Genomic DNA, 17,832 nt, shown 5'->3' with positions numbered 1-17,832 from the left:
TGAGTTGATTAGAGTTTATTCTGTAAGTTTGGCATATTTGGATAGACTTTATGAAATAATTGAGAAAAGATTAGGAAATTCAAGAGTTTTTGTTATTCTGACCAGTGCTGCGTTTTTCAGGTTTTTCATGGAGTCAGATTTCTCGATTGCAAAGGGTTCTTCAGGAAAAGTAAAGTAGACGAATCAAGCAATCTAGGAAGGTATTATGGGCAAGAATCCGAGTTCGTTTGGGCCCTCATTAGTTGTTGCAAAACCAGACCTGGAATCCTATTCGTCGAAAGATTTCCTGGCTGAGTATTGAGTCTTTGAATGGGCCTAACTGGAGCTTCAGATATCGAAAGCAGGTGATTCAAGAGCCCAAATTCATCTACACATCCAGGACTACAACTTTTATGAAGTGACCAAGCCCAGAAAAGTTCTTTTATATTGTGATTATCCTGGTGCAAACTGGATTACGAATTATGTTTTCCATATCTGATAAGATTTTGATAGTTTTGGAAGTCTATCGTTTAGGAAAGATCTAGGAAAGTAATTTCTGTGATTCATGGGGCAGAATTAAGGAAAAAACACATTATTTATTTCTGAGTTGTTAGGTTAAAGGTGGAAGAGAGCAGTAGAGTTTGGTTTTTTTGGTTTTCTTTTACTTTCTACGGCAAGATGTGTGGCTGATCTTTCTTCTTCAGTTCAAGGGGATTTTGAAGCCTGAATTCATGTTATTGGTGTAACTTAACTTCAGTAACATTGTTCTCAATCTCTTTTTTATTGGAATTGTTTATGTTACTCTGTTTTAATTGTTTATAATTTTCTGTTTGGGTGATTGAGTAATGCCCTGCTGAATTGTTTAATCGGAATTTTATCTGTTAGAATTAGGAAGTGTGATACGTAATTGTCCTCTTTCTATTCAATGAATAACACATGATGATAGATGATTACGGACAAGTTTACAGTTTGTCACCTTGAATAACATAACCTAAGTTAAATATCCAATCTTGCGTGATTGTTGCTTGGATTGATCTATTTTCCTAATTCTTAAGGCTGCCATTGAATTAAACTTGGAGAGCTTATTCTAGGTTGTTCAAGGGTTAGGATCTAATTGAAGAGTTTATTTCAGTAGTGACAATTAAGGGAAAATTCGGGTAACAGAGCTTGTTGTTTCTTAGGGTCAATAATTCCATAATAACGAGATAGAATAATGTTATGGTTAGTTCATATCCAATGCATGTTTTAGTGGATCTTGAACCGAGAACTGATTGTTTTTAATCTGATATTTTCTACCATTGGAGATTTATTCGTTTCACTTTAGATTGCATTGTCTACAACCTCTTTCATTATTTTGTTGTCTGTTTAGGATCTTATTTTATTTTATTTTTCTGTTGTTTTCGTTATGGTTATTGGTTAGAATATAAGATTTAATCGAATCATTCCCTGTGGGATCGACCCTTGCTCACTCTATATACAATCTAGTAGTTAGGTTAGTAAGGTTAATTAGTTTGGTGCATTCGGCACACTACCAGTGACCTGCGACCTATAGATGGACTCCAAGGAAGAAATTTTGGTGCCAGGTTAGTTGTTTTCTTTTATTGTAAAGGAATCGCAATTCTTTCTCAAGTAGTCAAGTTCCAACCATCCTCTCTTATATATGGTTTTAATTTGCAGATATACCAACACACGCATGCTGACCACGCAAGCCATGGATATAATCAGTTGTTGGATGTTATTGATAAAATCAAGAATAGACCAGATGACTGAAGAATTATCCTCACGGCATTGAATCCATCAGACCTCGAACTAATGAACCGTTTACCTTCTCACATATTTGCACAGGTCTGGAACATGACACGTTACTTCTCTTTAAGTATTTTTTTCCCTTTATTTTCTATTTAATGCTATATTTCTTTACTTTGCAGTTCTGTATAGCCAATGGAGAGCTATCCTGTCAAATGTATCAGTTGATATGACTCTCGGGGTTCCATTTAATATTGAATCTTATGCATTATTAACATCCATGATTGCTCATGTTTGTGGTGTGTATTTATTTTCACTATTGAGTATTTGACGTATTTTAAGTGCTTTTAATTCTAGTTGCTAGTTTCTTTTTCTTTTTGCCTTGTAGCTTGCTTTTTCAAGATCATCTCATTCATGACCTCATAAAGAATCTTTCCATGCGATTTGCCTGTACAGATCTTGTTCCTGGTGACTTTATTCATGTTACTGGGGATGCTTATGTTCACGAAACCCTTATCAGGGTGCTGCAGGAACAGCTAATTCAGCAGCGTCCTAAAGCCTTCCCTGTAAGTAGACTGCCAGTTCAATTGGATGAATATAGTAACATTAAATAACTTCACCACTCTTGCTTTTTGCTTACGATTCTCAATTTGTTTCTGTTAAATAGCATGGCCCTAGGCCAATAGTTGAACACACCCTCTGTTATGATGCCATAATCTTTTGGTTACAATCTCACCATAGTTATTAGTATCTTACAATATGCGATACGTATCTTACGATACGATTAGATACGGGTCGCCAACAATACGTATCAGAGAGTGTATCCTAAACTTTTTGATACGTTGATATGTATCCTAAGATACGATACGTATCGATACAAATCGATACGACTTTATTAATTTGGGTCGAAGGCCCAAACAAAATTTCGGGCCGGGCTAAAAATTGATCGGGTTGGATCTGGGTCAGATAATTGGTAAGAATATGATGAAAGCCCGAAATTGATCGGGTTGGATCTGGGTCAAATAATTGGTAAGAATATGATGAAACATTCTCTTGTCATTCTAATCCTACTATTGTTAGCAACTGTTCAAAGCAATATGTCATGAAAGTTGGCTCTTCCATATGAAGATGACATTCTAACTCACTATGTTAAAAGCTATGTGTTATGCCAAAAAAGTCAGGGCTGACATGGACTCTTGTCAGCAAGAGCCAATCGAAATTCAGGGAGGCTTTGTGCGGTCTAGACATTGCCACGTCGTGCAATGATGGAAGAGGTATGGTTCTTGTCAATACGGCAGGTGAATGCTAGACTTGTGAGTGGCTAGGGATCGTCCACCTGCCCAAGCCCTACGCAATTTGAGGATATCTCTCATGCAGACAACCAATGGGATGCAAAGAAGGACTTGCACGACACCTACCTACTTGCAGACTTGTAATCATTATCTTGAATTCTCCTATTATAAATAGAGGACTCTTCTCTCATTTACGGGATTGGCTTATCTTACACTAAAACAACACACACACTCTCTCTCTCTCGATTGTAACTCAGCTCGCTACATGCGACTTGATTGTAACCATCCATTAATATAATTACAGTGGACGTAAGAATTGCTTTTGAGCATCTGAACCACTTTAAAAACTGTCTTTTATCTACTCTCTTGCTATACATTTCCATATCACGTGTAACTTCTAAGCTCGCTTAGCATTTTGCACCTGTGAGTCGCTGGTGTCAAAATCAAGCATTAACACTATGCAATCAAACAAACAAGAAAATACCACAAGGATACTCAATCTAATCGACCGTAACCAGAAAAACAAACAGACATAAACACTAAATTCCTCAACCGCCCATGCTGAACTAAAGCCCTCAACTTTCTCACTGTATTACTGGTGCAACCTTGTTCTGCAGGAAATTAATAAGCCCTTGAAGTGCAACTTCAGCATCTGCACTTTTCATTAGCTCACAAGTAACTTCAGCTGGTGATGCTTGGACCTTCTGAAGCAGCTCCTCAATGTTTTCAAACAGGTAATGCTCCTGAATATTCAAGTAGTTTGATGCAAGTGTCTTGAAACCACTAAACGAGCAGTAGGACATGGGTACATGCATGTCCATTCCAAATGAATAATTTTACAAGTTTCAATGACTGCTCCGTTTTGGCGAATAAACATTCTGACAACTCAAAAATTATTCTCATGATACTGAGTAATATTGCCATAAACTAAAATAATGTATCATTTATCTAATGAAAATTTTTGCAAGCTTCAATGAATACAGCGCTTTGGCTATCAAACATTCTGACAACTCACAAAATTGTTACAATTAGCGGCGGATCTAGCCCCTTTGAGGGTCAGATTTAAAAAAAAAAAATTAATAATATATAGCCTCACAAAAATTTGTTATTAATATATATACTAGGCTCACCCTCAGATTTAAAAAAAATGAGAACTATTATATATATATAGGCCCACAAAAAACTTACTATTAATGCATATATTTCAAGCCCACATCATATTAAAAATTTAAAACTCTCTCCACTTTTTTCTCTACGACGCTACCTGCTTCTTATGATTTTATCCCTAAAATTCTTTATTTTCTTATTCTCTTTCTCATGCTATTTGCTCTTAAAACTTTTGAAGACATAAATTATTAAAGCTTTTACTACTCAAGGTGCCACAATTATCTCCGTTTTCTATTTTATCAGTTTTAGGTATATGTATTGCTAATTTCAATTTAGTTTATTTTAGGATTGAATCATGCTTGTCTTTTTAGAGGTTTTTTATTCTAATTTGAGGGAAAAATATATGGGTTTTGTGAGTTTATTTTGTGCTTTATGTCTAAGAATGAACCTGTTTTCTCAAATTAAAATCTTAACTATATTTTAAAGAACGTTATTCTTCACCCTTCACCCATCATTTTCTTACATTTCAAACGTCACCATTCAATTGCTTAAAATTATTAAAGAAATTTGAGTTACTATCGATATTTATACCAAGAAAATTCGCATTTTTTAAATTCATATTAAAAGTCAACACAATATTGACTTGATTTAAGTTTTGGTTGACTTTAGCTTAGACTAGGTCTGATCAAAATTATTAAAATTTATACTATAATCTTTGGAAGCTAAAAATTAAAAGAAGGTTTTGCTCAAGGTTTACTCAATACATTTACTCAAAATTTTACTTCTCATAGTTTTATTCAAGTAGGAAAGTATTGTGTTATTGTATTCTTTTCTCTCAAGTTCTTGATATTGTATTATTTTCTTTGCTTAAGGTTTAGTGATTTTTTAAAGTTTTCACTAGTTGTTTAACAAATAATAGCGGAGCCACGGAGGCCCCCTCTTGGCAAAAATCCTGGACCCGTCATTGGTTATAATGATAGAAAATAACATTACCTTTGAAAGATTATATGCTTATTAGGGGTAAAATGGTGGGAATATGGTGTAACATGAATTAAGGTTCACATGGCATGAAATTAAAACAAATAGGGCGGAATTAAAGCTTTAGAAACCTTTGTAGCTTTGATTGGAGATGAAAGATTTTCAATAACTTGAAGAATCCTCTAAGTGTGTCCACCACAAGATGAAAAGAGAGATCTAAACAAAATTGGGTTTTTTTGGGTGAGATTTTTTCTTCTAAAAATTAGGTTAAAATGAGATTATAAGCATATTTATATATTTGGACCATATGGCAATTTTGAAATTGTTATTAACTTAATAAAATTTCATTATTGCTAGTTTGTCCTTAGCCCAATATATATATATANTTGAACTCTTATTACTACATAATAATATATATAGTTTCCCATTTTACCCTTGCACTTTCTAAAAATTCCATCTATGTCCCTTAGTCAATTACCAAAATACCCTCATTTTTATTATCTTCTCCATGTTATTCTATTTCTTTTCACTCCCTACTTTTTCATCTAATTAAGAGTGAAATGACCATATTATCCTCGATAAGTGCTAGCTTTCCATAAGTAATCATTTCTCACTAATACATTTTACGCCCGAACATCATTAACCTTTAATGATATGTATTACCCTCTCTTCTCATACTTGTTTTTTCAGGTGTGACCACTTAGATTCACTGTAACCTAGCCATGGGCCCAATATCGTATTGTTTCTTCATAACTCTTTATGATCGAAACTCCCACCGATCATGGTAGGCATCTAGCAATGCTCCATAGCCCTTAAGCCACAATGAAGATAAACTCCAATGAACTTTCTCCGATCGTACGTTTCATGTAGTAAAATCTCTCATTTGTCTAATCTCGATTAAGAATTGGTTCATGGTATGTCAAAACCCTTAACTTAATTTTTTATCGAATCGTCAATTAATACAATGGAATATGTCATCACGAAACTCTTTTCATATGACAATTTTCATACTCTGGCCAAATATTTCATTTTTCCAATATTTATTGACATTCGTCTGGGAACTCGGGACCAAACCATTTCGAGTCAATAGATCCCATCTTAACCATCACTTGTCCTCGCACATGAATAACATATGACCAAACCAACTTCTTACACAAGACATGACTAGTCTCGTGTTTATACACCATATGAACCATATGCATCCCATGTTGAATCCAACCATGATTTCTCAAGTCTAAGGATCAATGGTACACTAGTGTGACCCTACGATGTATCATTGACCACATTTTAAATGTTCATGTGATTTATCGTAATCGGCAATATTCGATAAACAATTCACTAACTGTTTGTCCATGCTAATGCTTTAGTGACATAACTCTTATAATCACCCATACTAATACCATCATATAATATTCAAAGGAGACTTTCAACATGCCTACTATGCAATGTTATTGCCCAATTAACATTACTTACGTAGGGAATGCTTTGATGATTTGATCTTCTAAAGATCCGTATTATTTAGACATTTCACATGCATTATAAATAATATAAATGAAGCAGTAAATGTACATGTAAAATCAGAACTTTTTGTTCCATTCTTAAAAGAATATTTACAAGATATAATGCCCTAAAACCGACAACACGTTTGGTTCCTAGGACATACACTAACAAAACTCTCACTTGCATTAGAACTAATCACTGTGGTATCTAATACGCGTCTTCTCAAGATGATGGTCCAACTGCTTCTGTGTCATTGCTTTAGTGAGTGGGTCAACTATGTTATCAATTGAAGATGTCTTCAGCACCAAAATTTCCCTAGCTCCAACGAATTCTCTCAAAATGTGATATTTACACTGAATATGCTTTGACTTCTGGTGCGCTCTTGGTTCATTTTCCTATGCAATAGCACCAGTATTGTTATAGTACAAAGTTATCGGATAACCCATGTTTGGAACCACACCAAGTTCTATCACGAACTTGCGCATCCATACAACTTCCTTTGTTATTCTTGAAGCGGCAAAATATTTAGCTTTTGTAGTGGAATCAGCAGTAGTTGTTTGTTTGGAACTCTTCCAACTGACTGCTCTTTTATTCCATGTAAGAATGAACCCAGATGTAGACTTTCTGTCATCCACATCTGATTGAAAAACAGACTTCGAGTATCCTTGAATCTTCAATTCCGAACCTTCATAACTTAGTATTAATTACTTAGTTCTTCTTAAGTACTTAGGGATTATTTTCACAGTTGACCAATGCTTCTCCCTTGGGTAGGACTGATATCTATTCATAAAACTTACAACATAAGCTATATCAGTCCTAGTACACAGCATGACATGCATGAGATTGCCTGTAGCTGAAGCATAGGGTATCCCACGCATCAGCTAACGCTTTTGATCAGTCTTTGGACTTATATCTATTGAAAGATGAATTCCGTGACTGTACGGCAAAAATCCCCTTTTGGAGTCTAGCATGCCAAACTGTTTCAATATCTTTTCTATGTACATACTTTGGGATAAGCCTATTAATCATGTTGCTTTATCTCTATAGATACAAATTCCTAGGATATAGGTCGCTTCTCTTAAGTCTTTCATGGATAAAGTTCTGGATGACCATAACTTAACTTCCGTCATCATTCCAATATCATTTCCCATCAATAGTATGTCATCTATATACAGTATGAGAAATATGATTGTATGATCCTTTGTCCATTTATAAACACAAGGTTCATCCGGATTCTTTATGAAACCAAACGATTTGATTGTTTCATCAAACCAGATGTTCCAACTTCTTGAAGCATGTTTTAACCCATAAGTAGACTTATGCAGCTTGCACACTTTATTTCTTTCAGCACTAGATACAAAACCTATAAGTTGCTGCATGTAGATATTTTCCTCAATGAATCTATTGAGGAACGATGTTTTGACATCCATCTGCCATATCTTATAATCATAGTGTGCAACTATGACTAGCATAATTATGATAGATTTAATCATAGCGACTGGTGAGAAGGCTTCCTCATAATCCATTTCTGAGTATAACCCTTCGCAACCAGTCTTGCTTTGTAGGTCTTTACCTTTCCATCTTTGCCAATCTTTTTCTTAAAGACCCATACATCCAATAGGAACTATTCCTTCTAGAGGATCAACAAGAGTCCACACTTGATTAGCATGCATGGATTCTATCTTAGAATTCATAGCTTCTAGGATCATCCCCATGATTGACTTCTCCAATCATGAAGAAATCCATATCTTTCCAGAGGTCGAGATACTCTAAACGATTTACGAACCGGAACCGTTGTTTCAGGCATTAAGGTTTCCTGAGAGGGACCATCCATTTGAGTATTTTCGGTTTGAGGCTCACCAGACTCTTCCTAGAGCACAATTTTTCTTCCTGCACCACCTCCTTCTAAGAAATATTTCTCAAGGAAAAGTGCATTTCTATTGATCAAAATTTCTTGATCATCATGGGAGTAAAAATAATATCCCAAACTGTCTTTAGGATATCCAATAAAATGACCTTTCTCAAATCTAATGTCTAACTTATCTGTCTTGACAATCTTAACATAAGCTAGACAACCCCAAATTGTCATATATTTGAGACTAGGAGGTTTACCATACCAAATCTTATATGGTGTCTTCTCGATAGATTTAAATGGTGCCCTATTCAAAATGTGCACAACAGTAGCAAGGGAAAATCCCACAGTGACGTTGACAAGTTCGTGAAACTCACCATCCACCGTACCATATCCAATAAAGTACAGTTCCTACTTTTTGACATACCGTTATGTGGCAATATTTACAGTGGAGTCACCTAGGATATTATACCATTCTCCTTCAAAAAATCTCGAATTTGTACTTAAGTATTCACTACCACGATTCGATCGTAGAATCTTAATTTTTTTTTCGGTCTGTTTTTCTACATTTTTTTTTTAATTCTTTGAACTTTTCAAAGGATGTAGATTTGTATTACACTAAATCCAGTAATTCTTTGGATCTTTCCCATTTACTCTTAAAGGGCGATTTGGTCATTGTTTCTTAAAGACAAGATTCACAGGTCAGATAGGTTTCTAAACCCAATGGACTTAAAAATCCCATTTGCTTCTAACCTTATAATCCTTCATCTTCTGTATGACCTTATCGATAATGCCTAAGTAATTTTGGATTACTTCCATTTCGAGATCTCTTATTAGTAATGGTATTCGTTATATTATGATCATTCAATTCTTGAACCCACAAACCATTTATATTAATAGCTTTGCCAACTAATCTATTTCCAAAATAAATTAAACACTCATTTCCATTGAACTGTATTTTGTAACCAGATTTACATCAAACAGAAATAGAAATAGAAATGATGTTTCTAGTCACTTTGGCAAAATACAAAATTCTGTACAAATACAAAATGTGTCTCAATGGCAATGTCAAATGGCAAGTCCCTATTGCCTCGGCCTCAACTTTTGCTCCATTTGCCACCTTCAACATGACTTCATCTTTTGACAATATATTCTGCAGTGCCTGTAATGAAATACTAATGTGAGATGTAGGAGCTAAACTAATATCCAAGAATGATCATTTGAATTAACACTTAATTCAAATTCTATAACATAAGAATGGAACATACAAAAACATCTTTTTGCTCTTTATCGAAAGTTTATCTCTTTTTCAGTATGGCATCCGGAACTATAGAGAGTGGAAAGGGTGCTTCCAAAACGTACACCGCCTTTTCAAAGTTGAGAACAATTCTCAGGTTCCTCAACCAATCTTTGAAGTTTGGTTTGATTAACTTCTTGTCGTCTAAAATCCTCAAAAGAAGATTATTGCTCATTTTCAACTGAATATCACACAACAACTATTGTAAGAGGTTGTAAGAAATACAAAGTTTTATCAGTGTCTTGTAAATTTAAACCTTTAATGCTAATCTAATTAGCTCTCACTATTTTATTCGAATCTCATACTCCCTTGAATGATGATTAAGAAATTTTGTTGTAATAAATTTCTAGTAGGGAATCAAATTCTTATCAAATTTAATAAACCTCACATAATAGAAATCTTGGTCCATTAAATTCAATAAGTAGGAAACTATTTTCCTTTATATCACCATATAAGCTGCAACTCAGTTTCTTGCCTCTAGTTTCAGATACCACACATAATAAAAATCTTGGTACCCTAGACTAGTTAAATCTGACCCATTATGCTTTCTTAAAATAGAATTTCCATTATACCCTCACATAATAGAAATCTTGGGTACAATAAAAATTTCTATCCAAGAACTAAGACAATTAATTCCATGTCATAAAATTAGCATCCCTCACATAATAGAAATCTTAGGATCTCTAATTTTTAAGCCAAATAATTAATTGGCCCATAATGGAAGGACTTAATTAGACCTAGGCATTTGGGACCAGGCCTAAAAAACTGATCCTAAGAGGCCTGGTCCCAAACCCGAACCAAGCCCATGGAGGAGGGACTGGTCCTTAGATAGGGCCTTCCTCTAAGGCTTGGGCTTGGGACTGGTCTCAGGCTTGGGATTGGGATCGATCCCAGGTCCGGGCCCAAACCCCTTTGCCTTTTTTTCCAAAAGCCTCTTGGACAATATCCAAAACCCTCCATAAATTTTGAAATTGATAAAAATATTGAGAGTTAAATTGATATTTTACAAAATTAGAAAAAAAAAAATACACACAACACATGACTGTTGGTAGCCAACTCTCAATCTCTCTACTCCAATCCAATCCAATTCGCATTCGCATTCATATTCTCTTCAATTTATATTTATAATTTATTCATTTTATAATTTATTTATTTATATTTTTCTATTTTTCAATATCATCTCTTATTCATATTATTATTCAATTTTTTTTCATTTTAATTATTTATTATTTTATCATAAATTCATAATGGATTCCCAAAATTATGCATTTGGAGGATCATCTCCAAATGAGTTTTACGTTTCATCCACCAAAGAAATGGAAGGGTTCGATCCATTTTCACCATTTCCAGATGTAGCAACTACAATTCAACAATCACATTCGGCCTGGATGGGGTGCAGCCAAACACAAGCGAGCTGGGACTCCATGGCTCAACCCCCTAGACCATCAAAGAGGGCCGTGTCTGATGTATGACGATACTTCACCAAATCAAAACGGGCAAAGACAATGGGGAGGGGGAAGAATCGAGTAGGGTATGTAATTTCTGTGGAACCATTATTGGCATTGAGAAGGGGACTTCGACAATGCGACGACACTTGGAGAAGAAGCACCCCCAAATAATATAGCTGTCCGGTTCATCTTCAATCAGACCCAGTAAGTTAATTCAAACTCAACTTAATTTTAATCCACAATCTTCAACTCTGTCAACATGACAATACAATGCACTCCAAGCACGAGAGGAAATAGCAAGATATATAGTTGCTACGGACTCTCCCCTTTCTTTATCTGAAAATTCTTATTTTATGCATTTGATTACAACTGCATTTTGTCTAGCATATACCCTTGTTAGTAGAGGTACAAGTGGAAAGGACATATTAAAACTTTATAACAAAATAAATGTTCAAATTAAAAGCGAATTTCAAAATTTTAGGAATATATCTATTGCACTTACTTCAGACATATGGGCTTGTAGATCAAAATCATATTTTTTAACTATCACAATACATTACTTAGATCGTAGTTGGGGTTTACAACAAAAATTGATAGGTTTTAGACCACTATATACTGCACATAATGTTGACACTATTTATTTTACAATTATTGAAATTTTGCAAGAATATGTATTAACTGATAGAGTTGTAGCACTAACGCTAGATAATGCAGCTGCTAACACCGCGGCTATCTCTTTATTTGAAAAGAGATTGGATCTGCGTGGTGAAGGTAAGTTTTTTCACCAGAGATGTGCTTGACACATCATCAATTTGATTGTTAAAGCAAATTTAGAAGCTATAAATTCAAAGATTGAGAGGGTGTGTGTGGCTATCGAATTCATCGCCGGCGGTAGCAACAAAAGATGGTAGGAGTATGTCAAATATTGTAAACAAGAGGACCCACAGGTTCAACCTTTGAAGTTATGTACGGACATGTCCATCCGTTGGAACTCTACCTACTTGATGTTGGAAAAATTTTTGCCAACCGCGAGACAAATTACAGATTTCGTCAACCAGAAGAACCATCCGCAGGAAGTTGTCAGCTATGATGATTGAACGGTTTGCGAACTCTTTTATTCATTTCTTAAAGTTTTTTATGAATCCACTAATACATTAAGTGGTATTTATTATCCTACTACTAAAACTTTTGCTAAATATAGATATAATGACGTCTTAATGGAAATTTTTCAAAGATTGAAAAAAATATGAAAAATATTGGTTAGATATTCTATTCTTATATGGATTAGGCCTTGTTGTAGATCCTAGGTTTAAATTACACATATATAATTGTATAATTACTGAGATAGACCAGCATTTAGGACATGATTATACATCTTATTTGATTAACTTTAAGCAAAAATTGGACGGTCTTTTTTCTTTATATCAGAGTAGGTACAATGGAACTGGAACTGGAACGTCCAACAGAGATGACCAGCAGGACCTTGATGAAGACATCTATCAAGGATTGAGCATGTGGATGTATATGGAACATGGTGGAAGTAGCAGCTCCAGCTTGTACATACATGGACCAAATGAGTTGAATTGTTACCTACAAATGGACATATCCTACATGACAAAGAAGGAGAAACGTGAGATAGATGTGCTTCAATGGTGGAACCAACATCAAAGTCGATTCCCCATTGTAGCCCAAATGGCACGTGACATTTTATCTGTGCCAGTTTCGACAATTGCATCCGAGTCAGCATTCTCAACGAGTGGCCGGATTGTTGAAGACTATAGTAGTACCCTGAAAATCTCGAACTACTCGAACTCTTTAGGAACACAGATTTGAACGATGTAAATATTGTTGACGATGTAGATGGATAATTTAATTAAAAAAATTTATTTAATTGTTTATTTATAAAGTGTGATTGTGTGAATATTACATTTAAGTTAAAATTAATTAATTAAATGATCTCTTTAAAATTTAAATTTAAAACATCCCATATTTATAAATAATTATTAATTATAATTAACCATTAATTAATTAATTATTTTTAAAATTAATTAAAATTTTACTAATCTCCCCTTTAAAATTACATAAACCCCCCTACATAAATTTTTTTGGCCCCTAAATATAAAAAAAGTTGGGGGGGGGGGGGGGGGGGGGTGGGCATTTTCCTGGCCCATAGGACTGGTCTAGGCCCTGAAATTTTTCATGGGCCTGGGATCGGTCCCAGGCCCATGAATGACTGGTGCCCAGGTCTAGACTTAATATTATTCTTTAGGGAGATTTTAGGTTTAACCTTTGATTAAGAAATGTTTTACACTTATCTCATACACTACAACCTAATATATCCTTATAAATATAATACATGATGGGATTCAAAATCCTAATTAAGTAAACTATTCACTTAATTCTAACAATTAAGATTAAACCCTAATTAATATTTATCTATCACATAAACAAATATTAATATAACCAAAACACACCCATTATAAAATGAACATATTCAGAAAATAATAAAGGGAATTACAATCAAAATAAATAAATATATCACATATATTCATCAAATATTTATTAAAAAATAATAAAAATATCTTATGCATAGTGTAATATTTGGATAACTATAGACACATGTGACAATTACATGAAATATGGAAAAGGTATCCATAGGTAAATGTGATATTTCACCACCCTTAACCTTTATAAAATATCTTGTACTTTATAAAAAATCTCTACATTTAATTTAATGCTCTCTCATGTCATTTGTTAACCAAATTAAGGTGACATGATTAAAAAGATTAACCACCCATCAACCATGGTTTGGTTAATATAGAATATTCCTAATCATGATCCCTAATTACACATGCACATGAACAATTTGTCCAATTAACATGCCATACATTTAACATTTGAGCAAAATCATATCATGAACAATTCAAGCACCATATAATTGTATACAATTTTCACATGACTATCAAGCAAAAATCATAAAAACAACATCTACTAATCACCATTAAATATGTCTTTTTCACATAAACAATTTATGCATGGATCATCATCATAATTTTAACATATTAAAATATGGCCAATGTCCTTAAATTTACCAGAAAAAATTGTATTCACAATACAATTGAATTACATGTATATTTAACCCATAATAAATTATATCACATATGATTACCATGAATCTTGCATTCAAAATGCACCAGACACATAATAAGAGTTGGCCAAATAAACTTTAGGGTATAATATAACATTTACATTAAATATGTAATAGTATAACCAACACTTGGCAATTATAAAACTAACACTTGGCAAATTAATATTGACGGAAAAGTTTAAGTTTATCATTTATTACACATGTCATATAAACATGCAATTATAAAAATAAACTTATCAAAACACATAATTAAGTATTAACAATTAAATTATGTTCACATTACTTTTCCATTTTTTTGGGCACAAAGACAATTTTACCCTTTTAACTATTTAAGGTAACTTATATATATTAATACCCTTTAATGTCCATTAAATCACATATTTAACATAACAAATTATACCAAACAAGATTAAACAAACCTTTTGCACCAAATTCTCACATGAACAAAAGTCATTTCCATGCATCCATAAACATTTTAATCACTATTAAAATAGTAAACAATTCCATAATTGTTTTGGATTTCCTTAAACCCTAACATGAAATTCTTTGTTTCTAAAACATAAAATTTCATACATATAAATATAATCAACCATGAACATCACATACCCAAGATCAAAAACATCAAAATTACACAATATCACATATTTGCAAAAATACTGATTTTACCCCTTTTATTCTTCAACAAATTTCATCCAATTTTTCATCTAAATATTGAATATACAAGCATAGATCTATCATCATACTTTGATACCATTGAAAGATTATATGCTTATTATGGGTAAAATGGCGAGAATATGGTGTAACATGAATTGAGGTTCACATGGCATGAAATTAAAACAAATAGGGTGGAATTAGTACCTTTAAAGCTTTACAAACCTTCGTAGTTTTGATTGGAGATGAAAAATCTTCAATAACTTGAAGAATCCTCTAGTGTATCCACCACAAGATGAAAAGAGAGAGCTAAATAAAATTGGGTTTTTTGGGTTAGATATTTTTTTTTCTAAGATTAGGTTAAAATGAGATTATAAACATATTTATATACTTGGACCATTTTGCAATTTTGAAATTGTTATTAACTTCTTAATAAAATTTCATTATTGCTAGTTTGTCCTTGAAACTGTTTCAATTTAAAAGTTATTCCTTGGTTTAAACTATTTTATAACCAAAGCATTTAACTTTTACTAAATCCCATTATATATATAATAGGTTGATACATATACATATATTTATTGGATTGGTTTCAATAATGGGGCAATATATATATTTAATGGACCGGATTCAATAATGGCCCAATAAATAAATAAATAAATAAATAAATATATATATATATATATATTGCCCCATTACAATCCAATGAATATATGTATATATATCAACCTATTATTGAATTCAATTCAATAATGACCTCATTACCCTTGGTAAGTGCTAGCTTTCTATGGATAATCATTTCTCAGCAATACATTAATTCGGATGCACATGTTTATGTCTGAACATCGTTAACCTTTAATGATATATATTACCCTCTCTTCTCATACTTGTTTTTTTTTTAGGTGTGACCACTTAGGTACATTATAACTTAGCCGTGGCCCCAATATCGTATTCCGATATGTTTCGTAATAATTCTTTATGATTGAAACTCTCACTGATCATGATAGGCATCTAGCAATGCTGCATAACCCCTAAGCCACAATGAAAATAAACTCCAATGAACCTTTCTCCGATGGTACATTTCGTATAGTAAATCCCTCCATTGTCTAATCTCGATTAAGAATGAGTTCATGGTATGTCGAAACCCTTAACTTAATCTTTAATCGAATTGTCAATCAATACAATGGAATGTGTCATCACAAAACTCTTTTCATATGACAGTTTTCATACTCTGGCTAGAGATTTCCTTTTTCCAATGTTTATTGACATTCGTCTGGAAACTCAAGACCAAACCATTTTGAGTTAATGGATCCCATCTTGATGTCACTTGTCCTTACACATGAATAACATATGATCAAACCAACTTCTTACGCAAGACATGACTAGTCTTATGTTTATACACCATATGAACCATAGGCATCCCATGTCGAATCGAACCATGATGTCTTAGATCTAAGGATAAATGGTACATTAGTACGACCCTATGATGTATCATTGACCACATTCTAAATGTCCATGTGATTTATCATAATCGGCCATATTCGATAAACAGTTCACTAACTGTTTGTCCATGCTAATGTCCTAGTGACATAACTCTTATAATCACCCACACTAATACTATCACATAATATTCAATGAAGACATTCAACATGCATATTATGCAATGTTATTGCCCAATTAACATTACTTACATAAGGAATGCTTCGACGATTTGATCTTTTAAAGATTCGTATCATTCAGACATTTCACAGGCATTATAAATAATTAAATGAAGCAGAAAACATACATGAGAAATCATAACTTTTTCTTCTATTCTTAAAAGAATATTTACAAGATATAATGCCCTGAAACCGACAACATGATTGGCTCCTAAGCCATACACTAACAGCCTTAAATATTAAGATTTCATGAGATACACACTTAGTTATCTCTGGCAATCTTAATTCAATAACTATTGCATTTTAATGTAGTCAACAATAATCCTTTCCCTAAATCTGTACTATCCTCATGTCTATACACAACATTGATGACAAATTAACAGCATAAAATAACACTGACATAGGGAAGAGTTCAAAAAAACAGTGTTTTAACGTCCTATATGCATCATCTCAGAAAGGAAAACACTCTCACGCGCCTAAAACACAAACATGCCCTGGAAAAAACAATATCACGCACCACCACGCGCTAGAAATCATACCCACGCGCTCTCATACGCCATCATATAGACTCACGTGCCTACAGGTGTTTCCCACGCGCCAACATGTATCACCACGCGTTTTCACGCTCCCCCATGCATGAAGTCAATGCCCTGATTTGACTGGGTCAGGTCGACCCGATTTTGATAGTTTCGAGTTGCCTGAATTGATTGGATGGGTCAACCTGATTTGGCCGAGTTGGGTTGACTCGCGTTGACCAGGTCGGGTTGAACTGTGTTGGTCGGATCGGATTGAACAACCCGCTTTGACTTTTACAGGTCGGTTTGACCCGATTGACCATGTCCAGTGACCTAGTTTGACTTTATCGGGTTCGTTTGACCTGGGTTGGCTAACCCTAATTTAATAAATATCAAGAAACACCCCCAATATTTATAAAATTATTTTTACCCCCTAAATGTTTAAGAAAATAATAATTTCACCTCTACGATCTGGAAATTCCAAATCTATCTTTTTCGACTATAGCAGCAAAAATTCAGCCTTGTCCACCCTCCAATGGCCGGAAAAAGGCTCTCAAATGGCCAAAAAAGCCATATATTGGTTCAAAACATAAAAGCCCCAATTTGGGTTCCTTATTTATTCGAGAACCCTAATTTTCAATATGAACTCTAAAATCAATTTTGA

This window comes from Pistacia vera, unplaced genomic scaffold, assembly GCF_008641045.1.
Source record: "Pistacia vera cultivar Batoury unplaced genomic scaffold, PisVer_v2 Contig1055, whole genome shotgun sequence".
Classification (NCBI taxonomy): domain Eukaryota; kingdom Viridiplantae; phylum Streptophyta; class Magnoliopsida; order Sapindales; family Anacardiaceae; genus Pistacia; species Pistacia vera.
Note: the sequence above shows the minus strand (reverse complement) of the source record.